Source organism: Malaclemys terrapin, chromosome 1 (genome assembly GCF_027887155.1).
Source record: "Malaclemys terrapin pileata isolate rMalTer1 chromosome 1, rMalTer1.hap1, whole genome shotgun sequence".
In the NCBI taxonomy this organism is placed as follows: Eukaryota; Metazoa; Chordata; order Testudines; family Emydidae; genus Malaclemys; species Malaclemys terrapin.
This window is the reverse complement of record NC_071505.1, coordinates 254,676,765-254,696,405: the sequence shown is the minus strand read 5'-3', so window position 1 is coordinate 254,696,405 and position 19,641 is coordinate 254,676,765. Positions and strand designations below refer to the sequence as shown.

At 38.9% G+C, this 19,641-nt stretch overlaps 1 long non-coding RNA gene across 1 annotated transcript; it reads right to left on the bottom strand.

The window, feature by feature from the left end:
• Positions 1–7,929: 7,929 nt before the first annotated feature.
• LOC128827810 (uncharacterized) lies at positions 7,930–19,429 on the bottom strand. Its single transcript, XR_008443106.1, has 3 exons — positions 19,262–19,429; positions 13,741–13,803; positions 7,930–12,806 (listed from the first exon to the last, which is right to left on the bottom strand). It is a non-coding gene; the product is annotated as an uncharacterized LOC128827810 (long non-coding RNA).
• Between the last annotated feature and the right edge of the window lie 212 nt (positions 19,430–19,641).

The window sequence follows — 19,641 nt, the reverse complement described above, 5'->3', positions numbered from 1 at the left end:
GCATTCTCCTTAAAATCCACTTCTCCATCAGGTATCTAAGTTTGGACAAAAGACCACATGGGCAAGTTATTTAATCTGTAAACTGGGAAGAACACTATAGTCATGTTGTGAAAATGACTTATCTAATGTTTGTAGCTCACTTTGAAGTAGGAGAAAGTAAGAACATGTAAACAAAGAATGTACAAAGGAGTAGTAGCATAATATGCTCTGTGGCCTATTTTGGTTCTAGCAAATTTCTGTGTTTACATTTAGAATACTGATCTGAGAAAAGAAAGTGACCCCATGAGTAAATGACTAGCTGCTTTTTGTTGGTGGTGTTTTTTTGTTTTTGTGTAATGGTGATGGTTGTGGTTTGGCGAGGAGGAAAAGGGGCAGGTTCTAGGAAATTATTTGTCATCCATGTATTTTGATTGTTCAATGCTGAAAGGCTTTTTGTTTGTCATCAATATATTTTGATTGTTCAGTGCTGAAAGGCTTTTTGTTTCAATATCGCTGAAGGCTTTATCATCCACATATTCAAATACTACAAATGTTGGCTATCCTCCCAGAAGCAGTCTCTTTGTTATAGTGTAGCACAATTGTATCCATAGCCTGCCAATCAATAGATGTAAAAAGTTTGACTTGCAATGCTAGCAGACTGGTAGCATGACCCTGGCATTTCTTAACATATTAGCATTATGGTATAGGCATGGAATTTATATGTATAATGATCATCATTTTATAGCCTTACATTTTTCTTATGAAGTTACAATACAGTAATTTAATAATTGTATCAATTATTGCAAAGTTTGTTAAATGGTCCTAAAAGCCATTTAGTATTCTCCATCACAATGATGTTGTGCTCCAAATAAATCTCTGGGACATTGTACTTCCAGGGATTACAACAACAAAAGATACTTCTTATCTACCCTGATATACCTCTTTTTATAAAGGAATTTACAGTCACTGGATCCTGTTCTCTGAGCTAGTAACCAAAGATATCAGGCTGCTAAATTCCCTTCTTTTCCCTTTTGTTGATCACTTTGTTGCTTTCCTAGGTACAAAGGATCTTTCCAAAGCTGAACATCTCTTACTTTCACATTAAAAAATGGGTACACCTGTTCTTAGGACTATGGCCATAGGGAACACTTTGCCACTACCCTTTTCTGATATTCTGTTTGTGTGCTGGTGATGCAGAGATGGCTGAGGATATGTAGAATTCTGGCTCCTGAGGCTAGAACCATTCTGATTCTGTGTGTATCAACTATCCACTATTTGCAGGAGACTGTCTCAAATCTGTGCAGGAGACAGAGCTTTCACAGGGTTTGGGGCAGTCTGACAGTCTGGAATGAACCTCCACAGGAACTAATGACCACCATGAACCTCACCAGCTTGCACTCCAAGTGCAAGGCTTATTTCTTCAACCTTGTCTTCATCAATATAAACACTAAGCAGTGGGTACCTTTAAAACATAACAATATACACAAAACCAGAACCCTCTCAAAACACACTGGAGAGAGGGATGAGAGAGAGAATGAATCAAGAGTGACAGATGCTAATGATGTCACTTAATGCACTGCTGAAAGACACTCATATGCTGTAGTGCTGAGTATAAGTAAGAATCTGTGTGGAACAGAGTTTAGTAGAAAAGAGACCTTTATACTTACCACTCATATTTCTGGATTATTCTGGAACTTCAATATGTTAGTAAATTGGAAACTTTAGACAGATATAAGAGCACACTAGGTGAGAAATTAAGGAATGGCTACTGTATGGTGGACAAATCTCACACCAGCCATGCAAAAATCTTATGAACATTTTCCAGCAGAGGCAAAACATCTACCTTTCTGCCTGTCACAGGCTGGGATGTCCTTTTAAGGGTAGACCTTATTCCAGCCCCTTCCTGCTCTGTATTCTGGCTGCCTAAGGGATGAAAATAGTCCCTAGAGGAGTCAGCTGATTGAAAGAGTCACATGAAAGCACAGCTATAAAACAGCCATCTGTGGCTTAGATGAGTAAGAGATTTAGTATGGCTGCTCTCCAGAAATCTAGAGAAGAGATATAAAGGGATAGCCAAGGGGCTGTGGAAACTATACCATAGAAAGAGAAGGTTTGGATTAAAAAACTGGAAAAGGGTTGTGGAAAACCCTATTAACCGGGGATAATCTGTGAGCCTATGGACTAAGGGAAAATAGACTGTTAGGCCTAGAACAGTTAGAGAGGTGTGGGCCTGTGGCCTAGTCTCTATAACCTCCTTTTCTTCTGTAAAGGCATATGCACTGGACTTAGGGATGGAGTATGCGACCATATTATACTGTCACTTATGATAATGATAATGGGAAGTACTAATATGTGTTAATAGGGTATCTAATTATAACGAACAGCATCCCAGCACAAGAGGGCAAGGGGCTCATTGGTATGTGGTAGTGAGTTTCAGCTAACCCGATCAGTTCAGTGCACCCCAACTGCTCTGTGTGTCATAACCTGTAGCTAGAATGTGTCATGTTAGACATCAACAGTAAGCTAATAACATACTGATCATTAATATTATTATGTGGCATATATACAAAGAACAAATTAAAAATCCCAGACACGTTGGAAATTATGTTATTAAAGTATGTCTGCCAGGCAGGGCTAAAGTTACCCTACCCTAGACAAAGTAATGTGGTTCTGCCATCGGGAATGTATTTGCAAGGTTAACTATGAGACAGTGGGAATGCAATATAAATAGAAAGTAATCATGACCACTAAACTACAAGGGGAGAAGATAACCACTCAGCTTTACAGCTGGAGAAGGAATTGCAGGAAACAGATCAACTTGCATTTTGGCAAACACCAGCCAGGGGAAAAAGGAGCATGAGACCTCATTCAGCAGGAAACTTCCTCACAGCTTGAATGAACATTACTTCTGGCATAATCTTCAGAATAATCCATTTTGAAGATTCACTGGACTAAAAAGAGGGGCAGAGAACCCCAAGTCATCCTTTACCTAGCATGACAAAGGAATAGAGCACTTTAGACATTGTGGGAGATCTGACCAGAGGGGTTGGTCAGCCATCTTGCTGGAAGGTAGGGAAACTACCTTGAGCAAAGGCTGTAGCTTGTTTAGTTAAGTCTTAGCCTCTAGAAAACATTTTTCACTTTTATTTGCTTGTAACCATTTCTAATTCTATCCCTTATACTTGAACTCAAGTAAAAATCTTATTCCTTTGATTAATAGACTTGTTTTACTTTTTTGTCTAAATCAACCCGGTACTCTGTTTGGTTTAAAGTTAATGTTAACTCCAGTTAATATGGCAAGTATTGTATCTTTAAAGGAACAAACAAACTGTATTATCACCCTGAATGGTCCAGAAGAAGGGTGGACATTGCAGAACACACCTTTTGGGGAAAATCTGGCACTGTGAGGGTCAGAGTCATCACTCCAGGTGTAACCAAGGCTGATGGAGGCCAGAGTGTGGTTGTGCGATAACAAGCAAGCTGCTGGAATGAGAGTGCTGAACCACAGTTGCTTAACAAAGAGGCTGTCAGTGCATGCTTGTATGCATGCTCAGTGCATGCTGGATGCATTCTGTCAAGAAAGCTACAGCAGCAAAGTATTTTGAGGTACTCAGGGTTAAATGGAAGGCACTGACACAATCCCTCACTGACCAGATTTCACTGCAGAAGATGACAGTTTTACAATCCTGTTTTTTTTTTTTTAAAGACTTAGAGTTGAGCACAGTGAAAGCAAAAGGGCCGAGGAGAAACTGCTCTGTGTGTCATGCTTCCATCTTAGTATTTCCAGTTAACCCCCTGTGCAAGAAGCATCATTCTTGCTATGTATTGGGTGGGAGTGGGGGACAATCAGTGGCAGTAAGGCAACTGTGCTGGCAGTGGTAGACTGGAAAGCAGTGATGTGATATGAATGAAAAGCATATCAGGTAAATACTCACTGGATTTGTATAAAAAATTCTCTCTCTTTTCTATAATTATGTGATGCACAAAAATTCTTATCATAGTGTTATGGAAAAAATCATGATACTCTACCTATGTTGGCTATGATAAACTATCCATACTGGCATAATATGGATGCACCCCAACATTCAATTAAAATCAAATATGTGGCCTTTATTATCTTTGTCTGGTATGAAATATATCTCCTTGTTCACGTGCACAATAGCCATAAGTTACCAGGAATGTGAAGTGACATGAGTTAATGCAGGAATGCATATACTTCCTGATAACAGAAATTTTCTTCTGCATTACATTCCCACGCAATCAGTAGCTAATTTTGATTCCACCTGGAAGACAGGCTTAACATAATATTTCAGTGTACAGTTGAAAGAAAAAAAGAAAATCATTCCCTATATTTTTAGCTTTTTGATAAGTTGGAATCTTATTTCTTTAAGAGGCTGTGAAATCTCAACAACAATACCTAGAAAATGAAATAAGCTTCTTCTACTAGATCTTAGTAACTAGTATGTCCCCACTATCTGTATCTCTGCTTCTCTCTGGAAATATTATCTGGATTTGTGCAGATTTTGAGGTCATCATAAATCCAGAACAAGAAGTAAATCAATAACCTATCCTTAGACCTCAAAGATTTAAGTAGAAGAATTTCTAGAGAGAAAGAAAAATTTGACAGACTGAACCAAACTTTTCAATAGATAAAGTTGAATAAGAAATAAAAACTTTGGGTTACCTTAAATCCCTACAAATACCTATTAGAATATAGCTGCCTATTTTCTGGGAAGAAATTTTCACCAACTGTGTTTTCATGGGTAATAAATATGTATGTTTAAATAAAACAGTTGTTTGCTGGAATTAAAAGGAATTTCCCCCTGAGGGAGGAGAGAAATCACTTCTGCAGCTACAGCTAAGATTGGACGCATTTTTCTAAATAAGTCTAATCAAAGAGTTTTTAAAAGGTGTCATCTTGACAGGTCTGGAGACTGAAATCCTCAAGCTACAAAACAGATATAGCAGAGGCAATTCAAGATTCCTTGCATTGTTTCACCCTAATGTTCTCCAACCCCAAGCTTCGGGGACTGCCTCTAGCAATGAAAGAGGAGATGAGTCTCTGTGCTTTTCCAGTCTTTAGCTTCCCTCATGGAACTAAAACCAAAGATTAATTTTTGACTGTACACAGCTGTTTTCTAGGAATTGAACTGAGAATAACTTGGTCTACCAACAAAACTTCAATTGAGATCGATCCTCCGTAAATACTATGACATTGCTATAAAATAATACAGATTATCAGAAGGTTATGAAGAACTAAAATTCTTGATTTGCTAGATTTTTTTTAAAGGCACCTCCAAACTACCCTGCCTTTAAGCTAAAATACATGGGTTTGGAATTTAAATTACCATAGATACAGTATTAGCCACACATAATGACCTGGCATTGGATCATGTGTTGTCTCAAGTTCATTACCAATAGCTGAAAGGAAGAAACCAAACAGAATATTAAGAATTCAGATACTTACAGAAAACAGGAAACTGGGGTGGAGGAGGCAGTAAAAAAGAGATAAATAAGACTTCTTACCTATTGTCACATGTCAGGGCAATTGCAGCTGTATTTCCCCTCAGTGACATAGCAAGTGCACCTATTCTCAGTTTTCTGAATCCCCTGGCTGTCACCTCCTTTGGGTAAACCCATGTCTTTCTCCCTTCTCAGCAGGGTATTTCCAGGCTGCACAGTTCCCAACTTTCACTGTGTTAATCTAGCACACACAGTTTGCCCAAGGACATCTGCTTCCTTTCTCTTCAGATATAGTTAACGTGCAATTACTACAGTGATGAGTACCACACAGCTTTTTCTATGCAAGCCTATTTTATACTTAAGGTAAAAAAAATACAGAGACAACTTTTAAAAAACAATAAAGGAACCTACATATATGCTAATTAGCTTACCAAGATCACCCCAACCTTAACATAGACTCTGGCAGAGCAGACCTTCAAATCTTCACCCAAGGGAAATCCTCATAGTTACCAGTTCATCACAGCTTCTCCTCAGAACAAGCACAATAATCATATGTTAAGTTCATCCTTTTATACAGTTCAGGAATTCATAATTTGGAGTTTCTAGAAGCAGGTAATTGGTACACCATGGGGCTCTCTCCCCAGGGCATCTTCAATAGGTTGGTTTTCCAGGGGAGAGCTTTCATTAACCTCACCCCAAGATACTTAGGAAATCCACTTTACATGTATTGTTCTTAAAAGACTTGAAGTTCCTAATACATTGCAGAAATTGCATTTATCTTGTCCCCCTATTGAGGAAGTCTCATACAATCTCACAATAGTACATACAAACTTACATTTTAATACAAAGTATATCAAGAGTATTTACCCTATTTCAAAAAGGTTTAATTTATTGAATTAAGTTTGTTTTAATTCCATAAATTTTGTTCAGGATATTGTCAGCCTGTTATACCTATGCCATGTCATTTTTCTTTAGTATATGTCTCTGCTGTATGTCTAGCACATGTCGTGTAACATGTTACAAGGCACCACTCAACTCTAATAAAACAATAAATATGGGTGGATTTTGGAATCACCTTTTTGAGAAATATCTTCAGGAATCAATTTGGGAATTAGAGACAAAAGTCCATTATTGCTAAACAAACAAATTATTCTTTCTGCTGCCTTCTTGTTTATTCTCATCCTATGCCTCTCAGTGGAATAATACAGGAAGTTTTTAAAGTGAAACACTCAAACCAATTTTACTTGGTTTAGCATTGCTAAGGCAGATCTGCTACAATGAAGATTGTTTTCACAGTAGATGTTGCACCACCAGTGGAGAAAAAGCTATTTTTTTTCCCAAGAGAATATCTGAGATTAGAATCTCTGTGTTTGTGCCACCATTTTTTTTTTAAATGAGCTACGGTTAAGGAATTGACAATAAAGATTTGCATCTGCTGGCACACCGGTGGGTGCCAAAACACAAGTGCAACAATGACTTGACAAATGCCTGTCCCTTGCTCACAGCCTTGGACTCATTCAGAAAACCCACTGAGCATAGAAAAGGTAGGAAAACATTGAACAGTGAAGAATCCAGTCCAGGAGAATCAAGGGTAGATGACAGGTGCACAATGCATTAGTTTGGAACTAAGGGTGGCATATATGAACTCAGGATCATCTCCTGTGACTTGGCAGAAGGATGGTTGAGGTCAGTCTTCTCCTCTCTCCCCTTCAAATGTTGTGGAGATGGGTAACTAAGACAAGGCCCTTCTTCAGAATGGTTGTGTCATAAGTGATGCTGTCTTGTCTTAACTGTTGGTCTTATGAACTAAAAGAACAACTTTCCAACTGGGCCACCTCAAAGGAATCACATAACTATGTCTGCAAGGAAAAGTAATGGGAGAGAAATGACCCAGTGGAGGGGAATGTATAGTAGCCACAGACAACAAAAATCTTCCCAACACTCCCTTCGCAGCAGCAGAATTGTCCCTTTGCAGGACATGTCAGTACCCATAGTGAGAAACAGAAAAGAAGGGCGCATTTTCCCCCAGTCAGAGAGCATGTGCAAGGTGACCTAGTCCAAAGAGAAGGAGGTAGGTGCTCTGTCTATGTTTGCTAGCATATGTCACACCCTCCCCTAGCTGCTGTCATACCAAAAAAATATTATCCCAGAAAGAACCCAGATCTGCAAGTCACATATATAGAATGAGGTATGATGATGGTAGTAATCTGTGATCATCTTGCCTTCCCTATTTTCTGCAATATGGGAAGAAGAATTGGGACAATTAAATGAATGGACATTCTAAAAGGAATGCCTTTATCAAATTAAAAGGATGTGATATGTTGGAGGAAAAATAGGATAATATAATGGTGTTGGGAGTTACTAGATGGTACTATTACACACAAGTTCTGAATCTATGTCGACAACTAGATCTTGGAAAAATGATTTTCATTAGCATATATAGAATTGCACCACGACTGTGCATAATCCCAGGAAAAGCTGATTTACTGCCTTGGTGTCTCTGATTGAATTATCCCTTGGGTACTCTGCTGCCTGAGGTCATACTCATACAAGAAAACATTATAGTGTCAAAACACCTGAGTTATCCTGGCTCTGGAAACCAGCACCAACAAATATGAGTTTTACAAGTTTCCTTTTACTACATAATAAACACCAGAAGTTTTTTATTTTTATATCACCGTTGCAGTTTTTTATTAACATTGATACATCCCTGATCTGCTAAGGAGGAAAGATTCATTTCTGCATGTGTTTGATTGAAGTACAGATGCACAGGGATTTCTGGACCACTTTTACATAAGAAGGTGCATGAATGCCTGCCACTCTTTTCAAACTACCTTCTCTTGCCATTATGCTTTCCAGATAAAGGCAGGTGTATCTTAATGTGGGAGGGTACAAAACGACACAGAGATTTAGTTTTGCATTAGAAATTACAATCTCCTTTTTCATCTCTTCCTGTAATGGCTGTCAAAGAGAAGGGTTGATGTCAGGAGTCCGTGTACAGCTCGGATTCCATCAGAGTGTAGGGATCCAGTTGGGGCAGCTAGAATACATACATTTAAAATTTGTGTGTGCAGGCAGCCTGCAGACTTGACACCTCACTTGCAGACTTTCCCTGGCATTCACCTTGCTTTTGATGATGTTGGCATTCATCACACAAACAGCTATACAGCTTGTGTTTACAGTGTTCTGTACCAACGGTGCTTTCCTAAGCCCTCAAGACCTCGTGCCTAGGTATATCACATTGCTTCAGTCCAGCAAGAGATGACCAAGGTATGGATAACTGAGGCCAGGTCAATGTCAGGATGGGAAGGATTCCCCTAACAAACTACAGGTAGTAGAAAAGGTAACTTATGGATGCTGCTATGTGAGAGTTTGGTATGAAAAAATCATCTAGGAGCACTCCTAAGCTATGAATTGAAGCGACCAATTCTGGGTACATAAGGACATAAGAATGTCCATACTGGGTCAGACCTATGGTCCATCTATCCCAGTATCCTGTCTTCTGACAGTGGCCAATGCCACGTGCTTCAGAGGGAATGTGTAGAACTGGCAATCATTGAGTGATCCAAGGTATGTACCTTCAATGAAAACAGACTGCATTGTGGCTGCAAACTCTTAAAAATGTTTTACTCTGCCCATCAGCATCACCTCTGACTTGCAGGGGATCAATTTCAACCAACTGTTCTTCATCCATGAGCTAAGTTCAGTCCAAACACTGGGCCATCATGTTGATGGTGGTCAAGGATACACAGAGTTATGTATCATTGTATTGCATATTGCTGGCATTTGAGTCCATGTCATGTGGCCAGTTCATCTAATGGCTGAATATAGATGTTGAATAGGACTGAAGAATTAATTGATCCTTTTTGGATTCTCCAAGTGAGAAATGTATTTCTGGAAGTAGTTTCCCATCACAATTCATTGTGTGTTAATTTCTTTTCTTTGCTTCCTGTATCAGAAAACTGTCTCACACGCTCACTTGAACTAGGAAGATTCCTGTCTTTTTTTCAAGAACTGCATATTTCAAAATACAAACAGTTTTGTTAAGTAGCTTGTTTGAAATGGCCTTGATCTCCTAGCTGAATCTCCTCGTCACTTTTAAATGTTCTGTCTGAGAGGCAGAATGTGATAATTTTGAGTATATTGTCCTTTTACACTGGCAGATCAGCTTCCAGAAAAAATGCCTGTTAAAAACCAAATGAACTTTATTTAATGTCAGGATACTGTACAAGCAAAGGTATCCTTCAGTTACAGAAATACATGTAATTACCAAGGAGACACTAAAATAAAACTATTAATTTGGATGGTCCATACAGTGAGTTAAATATGTCTATTCTTATTATACACTGCCATTTTTATTACCTGTATACAACAAGACCACAGTTCACAATTTTGCTTCTATGGCACAGTGGAACTCTCAACAATAATGGAAATTTCTCTGTGCTGGTCTGAGACTGTGGAATAAACTCCCCCAGAAAGAAAGAGATATCACAAATCTCATCACCCTGTGTTCCAAGTACAAGGTGCATGTCTGAGATTTGCCTTATCCAACAGAAACATATAGTAACAGGTGTGTGAGTGCATGGCATATAAGGGTGGCAGGTTGAAAGTGCTGCTCGACCCAGCCTGCTCAGGCATACTCTATTCCAGTGCAGTGGCATATGAGGGTGGCAGCTTGGAAATGCTGTTTGACCCAGCCTGCTAAATCCAGGGACATACAAGGAATCAGCTTGGGAGTGCTGCTTGACCTGGTCCACTCAGGCACTCTCTGTTAATGTGTCTGTGTTTGTTCATCTGATTCTGGGGCTGGAGGAACCCAGCCCTGGGGAAACTAGATCCTGCAGGCTAGCTCCATTGGGAGGGAACTTGTAGAAGGAAGAAGATATGAAAATATAAGTGGCACAAGTAGTACATTGAAAGAATTACAGAATCCACACCCCAGAAGAGTAACCCTAATAAATGAACATACACCAAAATAAGGGGCAACTCTGGTAACAACACCTTTAGCCCATATATTCTGTCTAATACAATAGGCCCAATGAGGGCCACACTGAGATCGGGAGACCTATGCAAGGGGTTAAATGGTTAATCCGGGCCTGTGTCCCCCCAATCTATGCAATTTCCTATATTATCTTGTCTAGACTTTATAACCATGTTGTGCTGGATCACTTCAGCTCATGGAAAATCTCAGCTGTCTACTTACATGGGGGTGGGTAGAGTGTCCTTTTAATAATAAAATACAGTAACTACGTTTTTATTACTTCGAGTTTTCACTTTTCATTTGTATTTCATAAATACAATTATGACATACGTATCATCCTACCTCTTTAATTGTTTTAGTCTGAACAGAAATAAAATCAGTCAGTGGTGATTGACAAATAATGTCTATATTCAGAAGACAGAAATTTAAGTGTCTACCCTGAATTTTCATTTGTTTTTCTGTAATTGAATGTTCTCTCTTCCCTGGCAGTCTAATGGGCTGGTAATGCAAGTAAGAGCAAAGGGCTGTAATCTTGATGTGTTTTCAAGGGATTAATCAAATGCTTTGTTGCATAAAAAGTGAAGACCAACTCTGTTAGCACTACAAGGAAGTATATACATTTAGGATTAAAAAAAATGAGACATTCTACTATGAGCTCTTACTGAATTTAAGAGACTATGCAAAATTGATTGTCATTTTTATATTCCATTTACTCAGATAAGGTTAAATGAGCAAAAACACTATTTGGCACTAGAAATAAGGTTAGATAATAGTTAGAGTACTTTTTCACACACACACGAAAATAATTACAGTGACAATAGGCCACAGCAGTCTCTTATGCCTCTTTGATTGTTATATGTGCTCATACTTTTACACTTAATCATATTACTTAAACTTCTTACAAATTATTTGCAGACAGAACCCAGAAGTTTAAGAGTGCAAAGTTTCCATACACCAAATTACATATCTATTTTGCTTGTCATTTCAGTGTTATAATAGACAATGCTAGATATAGATTATCAGTGTCATCATTTGTTGTTATGGGACCACAATTCTGCTCAGAAGAATGTATCTTCAAATGTGAAGCCACATATAAAGATTATGGTTTATTTATTATGCTTTCGTATGTTCCAAAGTGATAGGCTGGATAGACCAGACACAATTTCTGCTTTGCTTATATTTTTTTGTTGCTAATCTAGAAAGCTTTGTTTTTTGCTGTGGTTTTTTATTGTTGTTGTTGTTGTTGCTGTTTGTTCTTGTTTTCTTTTGTTTGTAAGAGTCAATAATTGTATATCATCTTTGTCAGACAGCTCTTGGGATATGGAGTCTGATCTTCAAAAATGTAAAACTAACCTGCACACATGTAATTAAGCATCAGGGCCAAGAATTTAAAAACCAGTCTAAAGTTAGACTCCTAAATATATATTTAAGTATCTAAATAAGTGGAAAGTTTTTCAAAAGCTACTAAGAAGCTACCAAGAAGCTGCCCTTGATCTTAGTGCTGTTTATAAATAGGATTGGGAAAATTCAGTGTTTATATTTTTATGATTTTGACAGTTAATACTGGTTTATTTTTAAACATTTTTTAGATTTGTATTGGTTTAAAAGTTCACAGTTACAGAAAAGTATGCATTTTAAGCTTTTTTTCTATTTTATTGACTTAAATGTTCACAGTTGTAAGTAGTTTATCGAGATGTCAGACAATGGAGGGGGGGGTCAGCCAATTATTTAATGATAGCGAATATTGAGATTCAAAAAGTAAAAACTTTGTAACTGTTAAAACACAAATTGTCAACATCACATATCAAAATATTTGCAGTAAATAATCTTAAATCAAACTCTAACAAGTAATCAGGCAGCACTTTTCTTTCTTTGCCTACAGGTAAATTTTGATTATTATTGATGGAAACATTTTTTCGCTGGTTTCTTTGTGTATGTATACAAACATTTACCAGTCAAAATCTAGTCCTTTCAAGCCTAAGCATGGACCTCTTTGGGACATCTTTCAGCACTGAGAAACTCCAGTCTTCATATCATTTCAGATTGCCCAAGGAAAGATCTGTCTGATTTTCTGCCCTCCCACCTCCTGGGAAAGAACAGCCAATCAGGGTTGCTGCAAGAAGCAGGCCCCTAAGGAGCCAAGAGGAAATTTTGGGTGGGGGATGGCAGAGTGAGAGCCAGTATCACTTTCAAAAGAAAGGAGGTGGGAGCACAAACAGCACAGATTCTGAGGAGGCTCTGCTTTCTCATTCCCTACTCCAACTTTGTGGAAATGGATTGCTCCCCTCTGCTTCTTCCCACTTCTTGTCTTTTCTCTAATGCTGCAGCACCAATCTTGGGAAGATGGAGAGAAGAATCCCCTTGGAGCTGCGTCCCTCCAGACCTGGAAGGGAGAGAAGAAAGAACCTCCATAACTGCAGAAGGAGAAGAAGTGCAAAGGACTTGAAGCAAATGTGGGGCTTGGGCACAAGAAAGGTGTAGAATTGTTCTGTGGCTGGGTGGGTGGAGTTGATTTGGGGTTGGGAGAAATGTGGGGGGTGGGAGCTCAAAATGTGAGTGCAGTGCAGTGGCCAAAATTATATTTCTCACTATATATTGGCAACAATTATATTTCTCACTATATATTGTGCACACATATTGGAAACCCTCCAAGCCAAAACCTTTGATCCTTTTCAGAGACTGGACTAGAGCAATGATGACATTTTGCGTGCTCTCAGCATCAGTAAATCAAAACTGGGTTGTGACTGATAATCCAAACTAAAATCTATTTCCAACAAAGGAATCTGAGATTTCTTTTCAAGATATCTACAATTCACACTCTGAAATAATGCTCAGCACCTTTCTCTAACATGCCTTTAGCAAATCTGCTTTCTAAAGCCCTTTCCTTTGTTCCAACCTCCTCACAAAATATTTTCACACATGAATAGAAATGAACAAAGCACACGGTTTTTATTCATGCTTCCTATTCTGGGTCATTATACAATACTGGAGTTTGCATGACACACTTACATTTCTTATTACCATCCTCCATTTTTACAGTTTGCTTCAGAAGTGCAACACAGTCAGATCTGAACCAGTTTTTGTCCCCTATGTGGCATTTCACAGTTGTTTTGACAAGCCTCTAAAATTTCACTAAGAGAAGGAAATTTAGAACAAATAATATAGCACATTTTAAAAGAAAGGTAGATTTGTTTTTGTAAAATGAGAGATTGGGCGGGGGGAAGCAAAAAGGTGACAGTAAGTAATGTAATCCCCACACTGCGTGCATTTGGGGGAAAGGGATAGAGCTCAAGATATTATTAGCATGAAAAATTAACCTGTTTCCATGTTTCTTCACAAACAGGAAGTTCACACCATGTTTCTTGAAAGGCTGCTGAAATCTGTAAACAAATAAAATCTTCCCTGATTTATAAATTTGAGTGGTTTAAATACAAACAGTGCAATCCAATGGCCATGGGAGTCTCTCAATAGGCTTTGGATAAAAGAGCTAGTATTGTGTGCAGGTATGTGTTTTAAAGTACCCTTTTTTTATATCAGATTTGGGGCTTAACTGAATCCCAAATTCAAAATGAACTGTGGGTGATGTAAGATCAAGCGGTTTGAAACTGATGAGGTTCAAAGAAAAACCACCACTTCAGTTGTATAAACTTTCTTTATAAGTAATATTGCTTAAGGTGCATTTTAGCACAGTTGAATAGGGTTTTATTTTTACCTACTTGCCACCCCATGTACCTGGGACTCTTATGTTTTCTTATCTCATACATATAACTTTAAAAGAGCTTCTGTGCAAGAATGGCCTTTTGCAATCATGATATAGTGATTAAAAAAACCCAATAATATTAAAACAATGTGGAGCTTGAAATGAGTTTAGTCTTTTTTTCTCTTTCCTTTTGTTTTTAGAAGTTTTGTTTTATTTTTATCAGTCAAAAATAAATAATTGGAGAAATAAAGCTCATTCTTATGAGAGTTTGAATACAAAAATGGTGTGTGTGTGGGTGTGTGTGATTAAAAATCCTTAATTTTCCTCCTCATCAAGGGCCAGAAAGGCATGAAGAGTAGGACTGTCTTGTGATTAAGCAGCTAGACCAGAACTCAGAAGACTTAGGTTCATTATCTGGCTCTGCCACACACTTCCTGTGTGAACTTGAACAAGTCACTTGGGGGGAGATTTTCAAAAGTCACGTAAATGAACTTTTGCTATTAAATCCTAATGTGGCTTTGAAAATCCCTCCCTACATTTTTCTGTGCCTCAGTTTTCCATCTGTAAAATGGGGGTAACTATGATTCCTTTATCTCTCTTGTCTATTTAATTTGTGGCCTACATTTTCCAAAATCACTAGTGATTGAGGACCTCAGTTTTAGTGCTCAACTTGAGAGACCTGACTTCCGCCAATCAGTGCTCAGCACTTTCTTGAAAATCTAACCCATTTAAGGTGTCTCAAGCTGGATACTGAAAAATTGAGGCACTGAAAACCATCATTAATCTCTGAAAATTTAAGCCTGTAAACTCTCTGGAGCAGGGGCTATGTGTCAGTATTTGTTTGTACAACATCTGTCACAATGGGGATCCAAACTGGGTTGGGACATCTAGAGACTGAAGCAGGGACTAGCAACCTTCAGCCCGCAGCCAGCCAGAGTAAGCACCCTGGCAGGCCGGGCCGGTTTGTTTACCTGCTGCGTCCACAAGTTCGTCCAATTGAGGCTCCCACTGGCCGCGGTTCGTCATCCCAGGCTAATCAGGGCTGCGGGAAGCGGCATGGGCCGAGGGATGTACTGGCTGCGGCTTCTTGCAGCCCCCATTGGCCTGGAGCAGCGAACCGCGGCCAGTGGGAGCCATGATCAGCCGAACTGCGGACGCAGCAGGGGATATTGATTTGAATTTTGTTATGGTATCTGCAGTAAGTATATACTGTATTTTTTGTTACTTATCTATTTTCAAAGTTGTAGGAAAGAAGGCAGAGTAATGTCTTTATATTACTGCATTTTGTATAGATCTTTTATCTTGGGAATCTTCTTTGACATGACATGAATTAGGCAATTTTCTGAATTTGGGTCTTTGATATTTCATTCAGGAGTTGAGTGGTATTTCTTCTTAAGATTTACATTCTGAAGTCATTTAAGCAAGGCTGGTTCCAAAATCAATTTTTTTCTCATGTCCAGAAAATGAACAATCTACTGTAGTTTGAACCTCATTCAGTTTTATCCCTGTATTACACTCTATGGAGCCTGGGGGGGTTTGTTTTGTTTGCAGTGTTTTCAGTACAGCTGAGTAAGCCTGTGACTTTGTTGAAAGGACAGACTGTGCTAGGAGTGACTATGCTAAAACTCTTATTGAGGTCACTGGTTGTTTTTCCTCAATAAGAACTGTGGTATCAGATTAGGAGGTACACACATGGTGGCTCCTTTGTGTGTGTGTTGGTTGTTCAGTGCCATTTTCAGTGGCAAAGTTAACATGCTTGTGTAATTGTATATATAGCTCCAGCTCCTTTACACTCTCTCACATACACAAAATGGCAAGATGATCTCAGGCAGAAACTAATACATTATTTACATGCATTTTTTAAAAGTATGGTAAGCTTTTCAGAACTGCTCAGCCTAAGCATAACTCTGCTTCCATTGAATTCAGTGGCAGTTTTACATTTATATTGGGACCTCTCTGCTGCACTGCAGTATCAGATGTCCGGTCAGTTTCCTGCTTTAAGAGAAATCAATGACGTAGAATCTCTATATAGTCTTGTTTTGTTTAAACTCAATAAATCAGCCACTAAATGTAAATGGTCACAAATGCATGCGAGCAATTTTTCTTTCAGAAATCTGAGCCCAGACACAAATGGCCATTTCCCAGGAAGCAACTATGCTCTAAGAATTGACTCTCTTAAAAAAATAAAGGCCAAGAGTAAACTATTACTATTTGCAATAGCATCTCTCAGTAAAACTGCATAATAAAGTTGACACCAATCCAGCGTTTCTTCTTAGAGTCTACACTACCTACATGCGAAAAAAAAAAAGTTGTATGACTAACAGTGCCATCATAGTCCCTTCTGGCCTTAGAATCTATGAATCTATGACTTATCTGAAGTACTGCATGCTTGTGTATAATTTTGCCTCCTTAAAGGAAAAATAAACATATCTTTCAAATTGTCAATGTAATTCACAATGAATCACTCTGTTGTCTTACTGTAACAAATTCTATAAGTAAATTTCATGCTGTTATCCAGTCATCCTAAAGATGTATCCTTATTGACAAATCAGCATTTTTTCTCAATATTTATCTTAAAAGTATACATAAGCTTATCCTCTCATAGCTTATTATCATGCCTACATATTTTCTAACCCAAATATTTTACCAATTATACTCTCTACTTTATTGTCTCCTTTTGTAGTACAGTGTCTCTCCTCTTCCTCATTTGTCATGCTGGGACAAAATTAGCAGAAATAAGCTTTCTTTGTTCTTCAGGACAAACTGTCCATGATCTTTGAAGAGGTATCACTCTCAGAACAAAGAGAAAACTCTGCTGAGTGCTTTATTGGGAGACAGCCACACAGCCATTCTGAAAGGTAGCCAATGCCTAAATTATTTGATATTAGAGAGGAATTGCATTGCCTGATGGCTAGTCTGTAACCCCTTCAATGCTAACTGCATTACATATCCTCTTATGTGCAAAATATTGTTTCTATGAACCACAATGTTTAAATAACATTTGTAATTTTACTGTAATCCAATTTCAGTAACACTATAAAGGTTTTCTGTGGAAGATTTCAAAACAAGAAAAAAAGATTTAATAATCCATATACTATGAGCCCCCGTTCTATCTCAGAACAAACATAAAGGCAGCAAAGAGGATAGATATTAATCACATACAAGTGTTACACAGATGCTGCAAACAGTTTTCCATTTTACTCATTACTGTCCTTTAATGATGGACCAAATATGTGCCTTCTTTTCTGGAGACAGGGTTTCAAACCTCTTCGCTGCATCCTTGTAGCACAACCAGAATGTCAAAATGTTGATCAGCCTATGCTATGCAGTCATCCTTTTAAAACTTTAAGGGTATGTCTACACTGGCAAGTTTTTGCGGAACAAGTTATACCACTTATTAAAGCGCTGGAATTAAACCGCCTACAACTTCAACTTTATGCTCCTTGTGACAGTGGAGTGCATCCCCATTAGCAACTCTTGCAATGGCAAACAGAGCAGTGCACTGTGGTAGCTATCCCACTGTACAACTGGCTGCAGGGTGCTTTGGGAAGGGTTTTCAATGCCTCATGGGGCAGGCACAGCATCACATGATGCAGGTTTTCACATCCCATTGTTCCATGGGTATCCTACTACATTGCCAGCTGCTTTTTCAACTGAAGTGGGGCAGAGTGTGTGACAGGGAGTGTGTATGTGTATGGAGGCGGAGGAGAGACACAATGTTTTGGGGGAAAGTGTGTCAGAATACTGTCTTGTAAGTTCAGACAACGGCAGGAAGCAACCAGTCCTGAGGGAGGGGGAAGCCCCAACATCAGCCCCTGCCTTCCTCCCCAGCTCTCTGCACAGCAATCTCTCTCTCTTACACACACCTGCCTCTGTGTTCAAGGGCACAAGCATTCCACATTAATGGTTTCCTTTGTGTCTCGGAGCAGATCAGCACAGCATGCAAGGGCTGTCAGAAACAGAGCTTTGAAAGGGGAGGGGCACATGTCTCCAGGGCAGCCAAGTTCAAAACAATGAGCAGAGCAGCCACTTGCAGGATTATGGGGCACTTCTGAGGCCAACAGATTGCTTTCTGTGCTGTAATGTGTTTACACTGCCAATACAGTGCTGGAGTTTCTGCGATTTAAGGCTTACGACTCTCGTCATGGTGGCTTTTTTGCAATGCTGTAACTGAGGAGTTTCTGCACATTAAGTGGCTTGTCAGTGTGTACACCTCAGGAATTACACCTCAGAGAACTGCTTTACTGCTCAGTAAATTGCCAATGTAGACAAGGCTTAAGAGAAAGTGTTCCTAGGAGGGATACCAGCATATGATGGACCACTCAAATGTCAGTATTTGCATAGATGAACAGCAGGAGTAATTGAGTTCTCAGGTGAGAAACTGGATTACTATTATTAGTATTACAATATGACCTAGAGTCCTCAACTGAAATGGGAGCTCCTTTGTGCTAGGGTTTGTGCAGATACATAATGAGAGATAGTTCCTGTCCTGAAAAAAAACTTACAAACAAAAGCAGAAGGGGAAACAGGTGCAGAAATGTGAAGTGATGTGGTCCAGGTCACACAGCAGGTCAACGACAGAAATGAGAATAGAATCTGGTTCCCCAATTCACTATCCACTAGACCATGCTATTTCCAGTAGAGAATATAAATCCTGATTTAGGGCCCACTGAAATCTATTGAAACACTGCCAATGACTTCAATGGGCTTTGGATCAGGCCGATATCTGTTGAATAATTATGAACTGGGAGGAGGTTTGAGAAGATAAACAGACAGGTTTTTCCATCCCTCTGATTGTTCCTTGGAGGGATATTTATAAAGATCTGGCATAAAATTGGAAGTAGCATAGGTAACATCCAAAAAAAGACCGCAGTAGCCCAACCTGCAAACCTTAACAGTACCATCTCAACTACAGAACGGTATAGGGAAACCTAATGGACTTAACACACTGGCAGTTTACAAAATTAAAAAGTTAATAGGCCACTTAATTAAGAGCCCACATCACAGATAAAATTAAATGAATTAATTGAACAATAAAGAACTAGATAAGTGCCTGGAGCTGTATCAAGGCAACTCCGACAGGCAGGTTAATAACAAAGGCAAGAAAATCTAAAAAAGTAAACAAAACCAAATCCTACCGGTTGCTGCTCACAGGGAGACCTTCACAACAAAAGGGAACATGAGGTTAATGAACTGAAATACAAAGCTGCAATCAGTGTCCTCATTTTTGACCAGTCATGGGGTCAGCCAGTTATCCAATAATTGGGCTGATTATTTAAGCAGGTAACAAGAGTCAACTCCAGAAGTGTCCATGTCTATCCTTAAAGGGCACTATGACTCCCCAACTGACTATTTTCACTTTTCTGCAGTCCAGAAAATGTTTTCCATCTCAAGGTGACCCTGCAGATCCTTACTTGGTTTGGTAGTTCTTTGTAAGCAACACAACCAAGGTCACCCACAGACTCAGCAGATTCCAAAGCCCAAAGTCAATAAGTATATTAAGCTTTACAATTAAAGA